Below are 15,325 nucleotides of genomic sequence, written 5' to 3'. Positions count from 1 at the left end.
ATAAGGGTAGCACAGACTAATGATAGTCACCTCCTCAGGACTGCTAGGGAAGAACTCAGCGATCCCTTCTATCCTGGTGTTGCCAGAGGGATCCTCTCTGAGGTTCATACATCCAGAGGACGGTCTTAGCAGATCCCGAACGGTTTCATTGTAGACCTGCAAATGTAATGAAGGAATAATCACTCTCTGCAATACAAGGAATAATCACTCTCTGCAATACAGGATAAGTGTGTAATCCACATTTACTCTCTGGAAAGCGCTTGGGTTACTTGTGATTCTCAAGATGCTGTATATCATGAAGAAAAGTTTTTTGGGGAATGTACAGACATAGCAGGGGCTCATCTCAGCATTCAGTTCTGCACCAGTCACCATGCATTTTTCAAAAAAGCAGAGTAGATGGTCTTAGTTGCCCCCTCAAACTTTGTTACAGGCCTGGTAATTGCTAGTTATGCCCAATTATATGTTATTACATGTTATTATATGTAGGGGGATCATTTATAGTTGGCCGCATATGTGGGCAGAATGTACATAAAGAGGACAAATAAAAAGCTTATTTCGCTGTTGCAGCAATATTTATATGCAATGTCCTGCATTGTACTGTAAGTCACTGTTTTCTTGTCTGCTCAATTGTTTATGTACTTTGTTAGGTGCTGCGGAACACTTGTGGCTCCATATAAATAAAGGATAATAATAATAATAATAATAATAATAATAATAATAATAATAATAAAAACATTTGTTGTTACCTCATTCAAAACTCAATGAGATGACTGTGTCCTGGAGTTGTCCTAGTGGTATCAACTAAGTAATGTGAATATATTGACGTGGCTCCATATAACAGGATATAAGCCTGAATCTACTACTATCAGCTGATGGGGTAGACACACAATTAGCCAATCAGAGGATAGTGCTGCTAACAGTTCTCATCATCACTCTGTGTAGTTGATCTGGCCCTCCAGTATCGGCAATAGACACACATCCCAAAATTTGCCTATGCGTCATGTCTAATTGTGCTGCAATTTACTTGGCCTACGTATGCTTGCCACTGCCTGTGCATGCACAGTATGTAAATGCATATCTTATGCTAAACCCCCAGAGTTCCATCCACCTCTAAATAAGACACATAGAACATAAACCAAGCACATCTTCCTCATATATTTACCTCAGCATAGGACAATGTAACGGAGAACTTATTCTGCCCTCTCTGCACCTCGATGGTCTTATATAGATCTTTCAGAGCGCGAAATATCACTCCGGGCTCATGACCATTGCCCATCATCGTAAAGGTCTTCCCGGTGCCTGTGATAAATATAAAGGTATTAGGCATACACACACTAACATTACAAGAAAGAATGACAGATATGTAATTCTACAATGTGTCATGTTAGTAATGAACAGTGACAGACATCATGTGACTAAACCAATATTCATCAGGATGCTGCTCATCAGTTCACTCTCTCAGGGATGTCACCACTTGTTAGTGAATGGATAGACTGTGCACCATTGTATATTTGTTCTGCCCATAAAACGCTGCCTCCACATTTGGTGATGGGTGCACCTATTCCCTGGTCAGTGAGAGTTAGAAGCAGTGGTAACCACAGCCTATCACAAGCTGACAATGTAACCATTAAAATATAAACATCAATTAAGATGCTATATAAAAATCTATAATATGCACATTTTGGGGAGTTTATTCAACACAAAACAACATTGTAACATAGTTATGTCCAATATAATTTTACCTGTACACCTATAGTGTAATATATTGTTAGAGTATAGAACAAATCTATAACAATATTTTGGTAAATGAGATTTCCCTTCTAACTACACTTGTCACCATTCTCATGCTATTACCATGCCCCAAAAGAGTTATCCTTAATAACTATGACTTGTGCCCTTATTGGATGTTTTCAATTCAATTGTTCATTTATTATCCTGTATCTGTGATCACTAGACCGAGGATTCAGTGCTCAGACCCGGATTGTGCCATGTACCTAACGCCTCACTTTCTGGAACCACCTGGATAATTGCACAGCCCGTAAGGAAACTACTAGCTCACAATTACTAACAGTACAGATGGTCACATGTTTTACCACCACTCATTTCACCAGCTCACTACTTTTACATATACAATATAAACAATTAGACTTATGTATTAATAACATTAATATTACCTGTTGGGCCGTAAGCAAATATAGCAGCATTGTACCCTGAGATGATATCATCCACTAGGTTCTTCATTGTGGACTGATAGACATGCTCCTGAAATGAGACACATTTATTGATGCTACATAAGCAATCATGCAAAAACAATGTAAAAATATGCTGTATACTAAATAAGGAGAAATGACATCGAGCTATGAGCAGCGCTGCCATATGTATAATGGGTGTGGGGTGTATAGTGCACATGGGCATCTGAATCCAGGGGGGCCCACACCGCACTCCATACACCCATCGAATGTACTTACCATGCAGCTGCCCCAAAAGAAATCTCCATTGTGGCACCATTTTCCCAGAGATATGTAGTATGCCTGCACAATAGGCTCTGGCACAGTACCAGGGACTACACCTCGTGTACAATGGTTTTGGGGGGGACCCGTTCAGAGACTGCACCCAGGAACCCTCCTCTCATAAGATATCCCTGAGTACTGTATAATATATGCTATTAACTTTTATTATTCATTATAAATAATTTAGGATTACAATCACCTGGGTAGCTGCTTGGTCAAACACCTCATTAAAGGTGAATGTCCTCTCCCTGGTCCTGCAGCAACGCAGGACATCATCAGGATCCTCGCCAGGGTCCTGGAGTAGTACTGTCTGTGAGGAAAGAGAAGACACATGTTCAGTAGATGTCACCATGTCCTACAAGCACCTCTGCGGCTGGAGCAGAAGATCTTAAGTCCAGTTTGTATTAATGGATGAAAGCGAAATCACACATGGGAGTGTGATCTGGGAGTATAGAGTCATATTTGTCAGCATTTAGCACAGTTCCCAGGAACATTCTGCTGATCTCTATAAAAACTCTTCTGGTCACTGGTTCTTAGGCCCTTAAAACACAGAATGATCTACCTCATAAGCCCGGGGGTCCTTTCAACTGTAAGTAATAATAACTTATTGGATTGTATCTCAAGTGGTTTGCTACCTATTGGGGAACTACAATGCTCAGCATACCCTCCTTGTTGATATGTGTATGACATTTTTTTTCCTTACTGAACCGAGAACCCTGGATTGGGCAGATAGCGCAAGATGGAAGATGTTGTCTGGCCTCTCTGCAGTATAAACATAGATACAACTTCTCACACTATCTTCAGAGGGGATGCGGTTAACTTACCGCCACCCGGAATGCCAGCCGTCGGAATTCCAGCTGTCGGAATTCCAGCTGTCAGAATTCCGACGCTGGAAGTCCGGCCTGGAACTAAAGATAGGCTTCTAAATCCCGACGCTTATCTTTAGCCAGATGCCAAAAGCCCAACATAAGAATAAATGTATTGGTAAGAAAACAATTTTATAATTAATTGTGTTAAATGTTAAACTAATTCAGTTGTTTAAACTAAAATAATGTTATTAGCATTTTCTTACCTGCGGCCCGAGCTGGTGTACAATGCATCGGGCGCTGCTCTTGGCCTCTGTCCTATTAAATGGACGGATGCGCAGAGCGACCTGTGATATAATAAAACAGACATAAGAACAATGCAGGATTATTAATGACAAGGAAACCTCCCTATAGTGGCAAAAACACTAATATAAAGCAAACCAAACAGTGATATAGGCGCACTTCCCCTGGTATAACAGCATTTCACTATATGTTTGCTATTATTTTAAATAATTTGAAATCAGAACCTTAAGATAATTATTAGAAAGTCTGGAAAGCTACTAAGCAAAACACATATTAATAGTAAATAATATAAATACAAAGAAAAGGGGAGATTTTAATGTATCTAATGTATCTAACTCTACCCTGAACTTATATGAAATCATATAACAATGACCTATTATCATTCCCCAGCAGTAATACAGTGAGTCCATGGCGGCTCTATAAGAGATACTTACAGTAATATGATGGTCCTTAGGATGGTTATTTCCCGCCTTCTTCATCTTAAAATCATTTTATCCACTCAGAAATGAGAAGAAAAATATCTGTACTGTCACTAGTCCAGCAATATCAGATATGAGACACAGGAAGCATCCAGCTGCCTTATTATACCCATCACACCATCCAATAGTGACATCATCAGCTGCTACTATGACATCACTAGGTGCCCTGGCAGGGGAGCACTGCCATGTATCTCAGTCAGGACATTGTGGGTTAATAGTAAATACAATGTGATTACTACATGTCAGTAAATCAAAACACATAATTGGGATGAGGAGAAATATAATCATTACACACAGCAGTGATGTGTATTATCTGTGCGCTGTGTGTGTCTGTGATACATACAGGCCCATACTATGCATCAGTGGAAACATATACAGAGTGAGGCTCATATAGTGTTGGACGTACATCTATTATTCTGAGTCAGATGCACATTTTCATACTGCATCTACATACCATAAAAAGTGCATATACATCCGTATTTAATTTTGGCGCCTCTTACACTTAGGATTTCTTAGGCCCTGGAGCAGTGACATGAGGAAGGGGAGGAAAGGGGGCGTGTTCTCATAGTTATGACTGATGCAGACCTGAAGGCAGATACACCTGGCTGGAGATGTATCTCTTGCAGTGGCTGGAGTGCTGGTGCAACCATACACAATGATGGTGACATCCAGCAGCACCAGCTGTTCACTTCTAATTGGCTGATTGTGTGACCAGCATGGAGGAGCCCTCATGTACAGTATGGGTTGAAAGCTTAGATGCCATTGCTCTGTGTACATCATGACATCGACATGTGTACAGGGGCATAGCTAAAACTTTGAGGGCCTCATAGCAACATTTTGAAGGTGCCCCCACCCAATGCTTCAAGAGAAACACATCAGTTGTTCATTGTATGCCCCATAGTAATGCCCAAAGTTATTTTATGCCCCATAGTAGGGATGGGAATAATTTGATGTATCATCGGAAACATCGGTCAAATGGTTTCGATGTTCAATATTCAACCCTGCAATGTTTAGGGTCCAATGTTCCATCACCATCGCAAGATTTCTCCCCCAATGTTTTTCCCTGCTTTTCCAATGTTTTTTTTTTTTTTGTGACACTGTGTGGTGCTGTCACTGCTTTGGGCTGCCACCTGGCTCTCTCCTTGTTTTATATTCAATTACAACTTAAGAAGAGAGTCCAAACACTGACTAGGCTACTACTACTACTGCTGCTGGGCGTGGTGGCTGACAGAGTGAAAGACACTCTGGTCAGCCAATCAGCTGCAGCACATAGGACAGTCCCACCCCTGGCTCATTGTCACTGGTGATACTCTCAGTGAGCACTGGTTGGCTGCTGGGGTGTCTGGCTGCTGTAGCTATTGGTAACTGAGCAGTCAGTCACAGTGTCACTATCAGGCACTCACTGCATGTGCATGACAGACCCAGTGGTGCCTTAAGGTGTGTAACCACTGGGCGATATTACTAAGTGATTGCACGATTACAACATCGTAATCGTACAATTGCTCAGTAATCATGCACAAATCGTGCACTTTTATGTCGGAAACTACCAGCGATGCGCGCTCCTGCATGTCGTTCTGACATTGTCCATCGTCTGAACATGCAGTCCAATCTGTAGTGAACGACGGATTGGCCATGTACAGGAATGAAGGAGTGTGCCTTCACTGAACGACTGATCGTTCAGTGCAGACACTACAGGTGATCAGCAACAACGGTACGATTACAATGTTGTAATCGTACTGTCTTTCCTGATCGCCCTGTGTGTACGCACCTTTAGTGTCTGGAGTGACATCATTGGTGAGGAGCTGAGAGAGAGAGGGGGTCATTCAGACCCGGTCGTTAGCGCCGATGCGCTCGGACCGGGTCGATGGCCCCCCACAGAGCATGCGCACGATGGCGCCGGCGCCGTCGTGCGCATGCCTGAGACCAGCTACGACCGATAGCACCAGTCGTAGCGGGTCTCGATCCAAAGGGGGCGAGCTGTTGATGTTGATTGACAGCTCGCCCCATTTGGAACGCGGGCCGGAGGGGTGGCAGCCCAAACAGAGGTGTTCCTATGGGAACGCCTGCCGTTTGGGGGAGGCCCCACTGACATCACTAGTGATGTCAGTGGAGAGCATCCGGCTCAGACAGAGCCAGAAGCTCTCCGGGGCTTACGACAAATGAGACCCTACCCTAGGGTCTCGTCGTAAGCCCCGATGGTCGCGATGGTCTCTGACCATCGCGACCATCACCTGAGTGGTCGTTAGAACTGTGGGTGTAAACCCACAGCCTAACGACAGCAACAGAGGCGGGCGGTCAGGATGCAAGTGGCCGCCCAGTTTCTGAGCGACCGCTTGCATCCTCCGTCTGCCTCTGAATGAGGTCCAGAGTGTGTGTGTGTGTGATGATATAGACAGAGACTATAGCTGACAGTGTAGAAGAGAGAGAGAAAAACATTAAAGAGGAGGCTCAGGCTGAAAGAGTAAAGTCTGGAAGAATGAACAACAAGAAAAATTAAATTGAGAAAGAGAAGAGAGTAAGACACCTTCAATAACGAGTTTGATTTACCACAAAACGTTTTACTTTACTTTTAAAACTGCATACAGCCTTATCATTTTTGCACCATTTGTGTGTGTGTGTGTGTGTATATATATATATATATATATATATATATACATACTGTACATATACTGTTTGCCTCCATGAAGATAGACAGTCTAAGAATTATTTTAAAAGTGTATTAGTCTATTATTAAGTATAGAGTTTGCTTAAAAGTCAAATACGGAAAAAATTGGTTAACATTGGTTCCAGAGAACCAAAGTTTGTATCTAAATAAGGTTTTATATTCAATGTTAAAAACATTGGTACTTCCAATGTTTTTTTTTTATGTCCCATCCCTACCCCATAGTAATGCCCAAAGTCATTGTATGCCCCATAGTAATGCCCAAAGTCATTTTATGCCCCATAGTAATGCCCAAAGTCATTTTATGAACCATAGTAATGCCCAAAGTCATTTTATGTCCCATAGTAGTGCCTAGTTAATGTTATGCCTCTAAGGGCTCTATTTACTACAATCCGCATATTGAATTTTCCTTGCAGACCGGATATCTTATTAAAGCAAATGGCGACAACAGCTGTGTTCTCTACTACCTCACACAGGTTGACCCCAAAGGTAATGCTACATCTTTTACTTTTTGTTTTGTCTTATATGCTCTTGGTTAGAGTTAGAACAGTTTATTGGTTGTAATTTTTATTGTCTTTCTTTTTTTTTTTCCAAATAACACACTATTGTGCTTTTTCCTCATATAAGTGTAAACTGAATACAGTCCGTAACGACAATGGGCCTGGTTCACTAGCGCACACAATTGGTGGATTGTTGCGTTTTTACATATGCATCGCAGTGCTCATGTGTGAAAAACTCCACTGCAATCGGGACTGCGATTGCAGTGACTGCACAGACCCATCGCAGATTGATTGACAGGCAGTACCATTTGGGGGTGGTGATGGGGGCTGATCAGCAAAACGCAGGCGTGCCAGTGCATTTGAGTGCCATTACAGGGGCGTACATAAATTAGCCATTGCGATGCGCAGCTTGGGCTTTCACTGCGTGAGAAGAGGTTGATAATTCCTGAGTAAGGGCAGAGCTTGTACAAGTGTGCATGAGGCTGCGGTGTTACCAATGGTTTTGCAGTCTTGCTAAGTATTACGGATGTGTGTAAGGTAAAGGGGGTGTCCTTATGTTAGGCTGCGTATAGCATTGCAAATGCAATCATTAGCATATCTTCACAGTGGGACTGCGTGCATAATCGATATTGTGATCGCAATAGCGATCCTTACTGAATCAGGCCCAATGTCCTCCTAAATGCAGCTCATGCAGACCACACCAAAGCCACAAATGCACCTGTCAGAAGTATATCTTGTGGGTACTTAAACACCTTTTACAAAATTTGTACTGATGGTGATTAGGATGTTTGACAGATTGGCTGAGTGGTTCTTAATACCTCCCACTACTACTAAAGAAATTATTAGTATGGCTGCAAATGTCTATTCACGTTGTTAGATACCCCTTCACACGCCCGCCCACTTTACTAATGCATGCCGCCTCTCCGTCCAACCGATTACTTCTTCCCATTCCCGACTCCAAAGTTTTGCTTGTGCAGCTCTGAGACTCTCCACTTTTAAACAAATCTTCAAATGAGCCCTCAAGACCCACTGCTTCATCAAAGCCTTCCAGCTCTCATCGTAACCCACTGCTCCATGCTCCTTCTGTCAACCCCAGCTGTGTCACCTCTGTCTGTCTACCTCTCCCCTTTAGACTGTAAGCTCTTACAAGCAGGGCCCTCTTCCCTCATGTGCTTGAGGAAGTAGTCGGTTGGCCAGTTTCCGTGGAGTCGAGAGAACGGAAGCCTGACTGAAATGGGTCATGCAGGGTGCGGAAGGAAAGAAAGGTGGTAAGGAGGTTGTAGACAACACGCTGAAGGAGTTTGGAGACAAAAGGGAGGAGAGAGATGGGTCGGTAGTTGGAAATAGTGTTAGGATCAAAGGTAGGTGTTTTAAGAATGGGAGAGACAAGGGCATGTTTGAATGCAGAAGGGACAGTGCCAGATGAAAGAGAGATTGAGGAAGTGGGCACAGGCAAGGGGAGAAAGGTAGCGGAGGAGGCGGGAAGGGATAGGGTCAAGGGGGGAGGTGCAAGAGGGGGGATTGGATGAGGGCCATGTCTTCCTCTCCAAATACAGGGGAGAAGGATGACAGTCGGTAAGGGGAGGGGTGGTCAGGGTAAGGAGGAAGAGGAGTGCTGAGGCTCTGGTGGGATATAATGTCCTGACGTATAGTTAATTTTAGATATAAAGTAGGTGGCAACGTCAAAGGCAGAGAGCAAGTAGGGGAGGAGGGGATGGGCAGAGGAGGGAGTTGAAGTGGCGAAGAGACACCAGGGGTTTGAGGACTGGGAGGAGATTAAGTTTTTGAAATATGACTGTTTAGAGAGGGAAAGGGCAGCACTGTAGGATGAGAGCATAAATGTGAAATGAAGGAAGCCAGCCTTAGAGCGTGATTTCCTCCATTTTCGCTTGGCAGTTCTTAATCACCTTTCCAGGTATCTGGTGCATTTGGAATGCCAGGGTTGAGGTGTGGATCTGCGGGGGTGAGTAGTGATCGCCGGAGCAACAGAGTCGAGAGCAGAAGTAAGGGAGGCATTGTATAGGGAAGTGTTCTGTTCAGGGCAGGAGAGAGAGAGAATAGGGGAGAGAAGTGTGTCAAGCAGGGAGGACAAAGCAACACTGTCTATAGCCTGAATGTTATGCCTTAGGAGGTAGATAAGGGCAGGGAGAGAGGATAAGTTGAGAGATGGTGATGGTCAGAGAGGGGGAATGGGGAATTGGAGTAATCCAAAATATCACAACAGTGAGTGAAGACCAGGTGAAGCGAATGCCCACTTACATGGGAGGGTGAAGAGGTCCATTGGGAGAGACCAAATGAAGATGTGAGGCTAAGGCGTTTTGAGGCCGAGGATTCTGTGGGACTGTCAATTGGAATATTAAAATCACCTAGGACAGGGGTTTTCAGGACCCCACACAGTTTACATTTTCCTGGTCACCTGGCAGGTGCACAGGTGTAATCATTACTCACTGACCCATTTTAAAAGATCTACAGGTGGTGCTAATAATTTCACTTGTGATACTGTGAGGAGATCTGGAAAACATGCACTGTTTGGGGTCCTGAGGACCAAGTTTGAGAACCTGCGGCCTAGGACAGAGGTTCCCAAACGCGATCCTCAAGGCTCCCCAACAGTTCAGGTTTTAGAGATATCCATGATTGAGCACAGGAGTTTAAATCAAATTGACTGAGGTACTAATTAAGTCACCTGTGCCCAACCATGGATATCTCTAAAACCTGAACTGTTGGGGAGCCTTGAGGACTGCGTTTGGGAACTTCTGTCCTAGGATTATGAAGGGAAGGTCAGGGGAGAGAGAGGGAGAGTCAGGAAGCAAAGTTGTCAAGGAATTTGGAGGGAGGCCAGGAGGACAGTAAATGACAGCTACTCAAAGGTGTACTGGTTGGAAGAGGCGTATAGCATGAACTTCAAATGTAAGGGATGGTTCTGAGGGTATGGGTTGGGATGAGTAACTTGGGGATATAAGGACCCTAACACCACCACCAGGGGGTGTGGGAGAAGGTGAGGTCCCCATAGGAAAAAGCTGCAGGAGAAGTGGTGTCAGAGGGTGAAATCCAGGTTTCTGTGATGGCTAGGAGATTCAGGGAGTTGGAGATGAAAAGGTCATGGGTGGGGACCAGTATATTACAGACTGATCTGGCATTCCAGAGGGCACAGAATAGAGGGACAGAGTTTGTGAGACGAATGTGAATAAAATTTATCAGGGTTGCTGTAGCGTATAGGTGAGATTAATTTGGGTGACCGAGGTTAATAGACTGTAGTGAGTGTGCGGGTTCCAGTGCTAGGACTGGTTCCTGTAGGAGGTGGGCAGGGAAGGAGTTTAATGAGATGTGGAAGGAGTTGGGGTGAAGATACAGGGAGTGGGGGGTTGGAGGAGAGATTAGCAGTGGGGTAGTAGGACCCTGGTGGGATATATGAGAATGAAAGTGGAGTAATGTGAGAAATGGGTTAGGAAGACAGACGGAAGAGGGAAGATAACGGGAGGAAGAAATGGAGGAGACCAGGGGGGAAGGATAATGGTGGAAGCAGGGGGGCAGAATAAAAGATTAGGGAGACACTGGGTGAAGGGGGGGAGTTTGAAGAAACCATGGTCATGGTAAGGATGAGGTAACTAGGGGAAGGAAAACTTGCAAGTAGAAATGAAGAAATAAGAGTGCAGGAGATTTCCAGAAATGGAAGTAAAAGTACAGTGTAGGAAAAGGTGTCTGCACAACAAAAGTTTACTATTGAGTATAATAAAAGTGGAGATTTGATGGGAGCAGAAATTGAATATTAAAGTAGACCGTGGCAGTAGCTAGATGATGTAAGACTAGGCAAAAGAGTTGAGGTAACATTACATGATTAGAGAGGTAAACTGAAATAGATACAGTGTGCTTTGAGATTTTATGTAAAGCCCAGAGCCAGCACAAGTAGTAGGAAGTGAGGCACAAAGTTTTTGTAGCGACTAACCAGGGAGTTCAGTCATGAATGTCCTGGTTATGTAGTCAGCAGGATCTTGTTATAAGGAGATTGTGAAATCACATGTGTTGATCCAACTTTGTCCAAATATAGTTTAGGTTGCTGAAAGAGTGTATTTAGATTGTTTTCCTTCTGTTTCACGCCGGTATAATAACAAAATTAGATTTCAAATGTAAAGTGCACTTTTGAATTCAAAACTTATGATATTCGACACTCCAGCCAAGGCCTACAGCCTAATAATGACCCTTACATAGGAAACCTGGCATGCACTTTAGTATGTAATAAATGCTGCTATTTTTACAATTTCACTTCATCTGATCATTTGTGTTTATATTTAACTTGTCCTCATATGAGCGCTGTTAATTGTTTTTTGTAATTCATTCTTATTGGACTAACCTATCCCTATCCCTACAGCTGCTAGGAAAATACTCCCCATTACAGCGCCTGAATAGAAATATCTGGTGGTACTTTTTTTTTTTTTTTTAAATGTTGACAGAGTTTACCATTGGGGGACTGTCTGAAGGCTGCACGGGGGTTCCCGCAATGTTGCACCCCAAAACCCCAATTCTGCACTTTTTTCCGCCTATTACATTGCATTGAGGCGGAAAGTCTTCCAAATTGAATACGGAGTAAAATCAAAACAAGCGAAAAATGACATTGGTGAAAAGTTTTCGCCTAAAACACACAAACGGCTTTTCACTCCAAATTGAATACAGGCCTAAGGGTTATATTTACTAAAGTACAGGTTTTTAGAAGTGGAGATGTTGCCCATAGCAACCAATCGGTTTCTAGCTATTATCTTCTGGACCAGGGGTGGCCAAACTCTGTCCTCGAGATCTACCAACAGTTCAAGTTTTCCAGGTCTCCTCACAGAATCACAAGTGAAATAATTAGCTCCACCTGTGGATCTTTCAAAATGTGTCACTGAGTAAAGACTACACCTGTGCACCTGCTGGGTGACCTGGAAAACGTGAACTTAGTAGATCTCGAGGACCGAGTTTGGCCACCCCTGTTCTAGATGGTGCTAGACAAATGTTAAGTAGAATCTGGTTGGTTGCTATGGGCAGCATCACCACTTCTAAAAACCCGCACTTTAGTAAATATACCCCTAATATTACATGCTAATAGTATATACTATTTTATAAATAAAGTATATATATTTTGTCATGTTTGATTTACAAGTGATGTGGGGCTGTATATGGGACTAGTACAGTAGTTTATGCTTGCATGGAGTTGCCCCTTTTCTGCTAAGCTACTCCACTTTAGGGTGACAACATTCAGGACTACTGAGTGATATGGTCATTGAGAAATTACAGTTCAGTGGCTGGGATTTTGTGTTTTTGTTTCTCCCCTATTCCTGCACCATAGTAACTTCTTTCATTCCAGTATCCTGTTTAATTGCTAGAGGATCTTAAACCCTTTATAGCTGGAACAAGCCATCGGCTCTGAACATGTAAACCGAGAACTACTGAAGTTGTGCAACTAAGTAGCTAAAAGTCCTATAGTAGCTGCCACACTTGATGCATTGTCCTGTAATTGTTGAAGACTTTGCTGCACACTGCAAATGAAATGGATAGTCCCTGGAGGTAAACTAGGAGATGTATCAAACCTTTGAGAGAGACAAAGTGGAGAGGTTGCCCACAGCAACCAATCGGCTTCATTATATCAAGATATTATTTTTTTGTTTGATTGTTTTTTTAAAAAGGAAGGTGCAAATCTGTTATCACATTTTTAATCTAGATTTTCATAAGTGAATCTTGTAGAAGCGATTGTTTCTTTGGGATATATTTATAAAAGAGCTAAGGCCCTCTATCTTATGGTGATGGGGCTCATTGTTATATCGCCCAACATATGAAACTCTCTACAGTGCTGGTTAGCATAGCTTTCTCCTCCTAAGAATGCGTTAGCAGACCAGGGGTACCATGGTTATACAAGCACTGCTGACATACTTGATAAATAGGCACTCTGTTAACATACAGAGCAAAGCAGAATTTGGGTAGTAAAGGGGCTTTTCACGTTTTAAAAAATATGTCCTGTATGGGGGTATTTTCAGAACAGAAATTGCTAAGATGCAATTATGGTATATTACCATAAGGTGGTGCTATAGGCTTTGTGAAAAAGTTATTGCGTACCCCTTCCAACACTGCTACAGTAATGACTTTTAAAGTAGCAATAAAGCTGCGAGTCTTCTAATCCAAGGAAAGGGTGCTTAAAAGTGAGGGACAATTTGGAGGAGGAACACAGACAAATCCTTTGAGTGCCCCATCCATACAAATGCCTCCTGTGTTTTATAAATAAAATTAAAAAATATAGAAGTCTTACACACACCTTCATATATATACAGTATAACAAGTCATCATCTGCCACTTCATGGTGCTTCTGTTTAGGGTGGTCCTAAGTAACCCTAGACAGTGACACTATACATACTGGGTTATCTTTTTTAAGATTAGTGCAAACCTACAAAAGAAGGTAACCTGAACTCTCCAAAAAGCAGGAACTACAAAGACCAGCACTCCCTGTCAGCCAGATATCTGATCTGAAAGTAAAATGTTTTAATTTATAAAAGTCTGCAAACTACCCAGTTCATGAATTATACTTTTATTTATGTATTTATTTTCTTTAATTAAAGGTTCGCTACCGAAGTGGGTAGTAAATAAAGTCTCCCAGTTTGTGGCTCCAAAGGTAAGTGACTACGTTTACACAGAGAGACATTTAGTATAATCTGTCTATAAAGTGACCAGAATCTCTACACTGAAAACAAAAAAAATGCCATGGTAAAGAAACTACCAAATAAGGTCCATTAAAGTTACCCCTTAAACCAGTGTTGGCTAACCTTGACACTCCAGCTGTTGTGGAACTATATATCCCAGCATGCCCTGCCACAGTTTTAGCATGCCCTAATAGCAAAACTATAGCAGTGCATGGTGGGTTATGTAGTTCCATAACAGCTGGAGTGTCAAGGTAGGGCAACACTGCCTTAAACTATAGGTGATGTAACACTTCTAAAGCAGTCTGTATTCAGTCTCTTGAATGGATATGCTAAAATGGACTCTAAGCTACTTTAAAATTTAATTTTCAGTGTGTGTGTGTGTGTGTGTAATAAATATATATATATATATATATATCGGCAGGCACGATGGTCAGCTAAAATCTCACTTATGGCGCCAAAAAGTCCAGGCCTGGCTCTGTGCAAGTACAGTGCTAATAGTATTTAAATCTTGGTACTTTTTATTCCTTTCACTATAAATTCATATGGAACCAAAATACAGCCATGAGCATTGCACCATTTATCATTCTTAATATAAAGTAAGACCATATAAACAAAAGCTGATTTTACATAATATAATTGACTTGTCTGTACAGGCTATGAAGAAGATTTACAAAGCTGGGATTAAGTATCCCGAATGGAAACGAAAACATGACCCACATTTCAAACCTTGGGTGTATCCGGAGCAAAACACGCTACCTACTGTAAATTTGGAAGACTTGGCCATCCAACGTGCGGATGAGCTAGAGAACATAGATGAAAGTGGAGTGTCCGAGGAGAGAACGCACATCAGTGATGATGAAGACGGGCTTTCCAAGGAATCTTAAACAGATATTTTTTTTCTATTTCACGATGGTCTATAAAAAGTCCTGATTTTCCATTTCTTGCACCCAGCTACCATCAGTGGCCTGCTAATTCCTATTCTCTTTAGATGACCTCTCACACTATTCTAACATTGTCTTCATATTCTTGATGCGTTTTTTTGTTTTTTTTTCAGTCCCAATAATAAATTAAGATGTATTCAAACAATCCTACCTGAAAGCTTTAAAAGGAAAGCCATGATTAGAAGTGCAACCTACCCAAACTATTTTGTATTCTACTGTATGTCCTCCAATCGGTGATAATATAAGATCTTTTTACCATTCGATGATTCAAATTTTCTGCAACTAAAGCGTGGAGCTTGCTGGGTTCAGGACCTCCGCAAAATTGGGTGTCTTCGTATTTGGTGAGTGGCTAAATAGCTTAGGAAAAATGTGGTGTTATACCTGGAAATCCTAGAAGCATTTGGCAGTTCTTTTAGGTTTATAGGCTACTTTTGTATCTCTGCCGTTTCATTCCCAGTCTAT

General features: G+C 42.3%; 1 pseudogene; it reads left to right on the top strand.

The window, feature by feature from the left end:
- Positions 1-7,175: 7,175 nt before the first annotated feature.
- Positions 7,176-14,822, top strand: LOC148506036 (START domain-containing protein 10 pseudogene; annotated as a pseudogene).
- The last annotated feature ends 503 nt before the right edge of the window (positions 14,823-15,325 follow it).

Source organism: Taudactylus pleione, unplaced genomic scaffold (genome assembly GCF_031769625.1).
Source record: "Taudactylus pleione unplaced genomic scaffold, aTauple2 ptg000431l, whole genome shotgun sequence".
NCBI classification, from domain to species: domain Eukaryota; kingdom Metazoa; phylum Chordata; class Amphibia; order Anura; family Myobatrachidae; genus Taudactylus; species Taudactylus pleione.
This window is presented reverse-complemented; position numbering and strand designations above follow the sequence as displayed.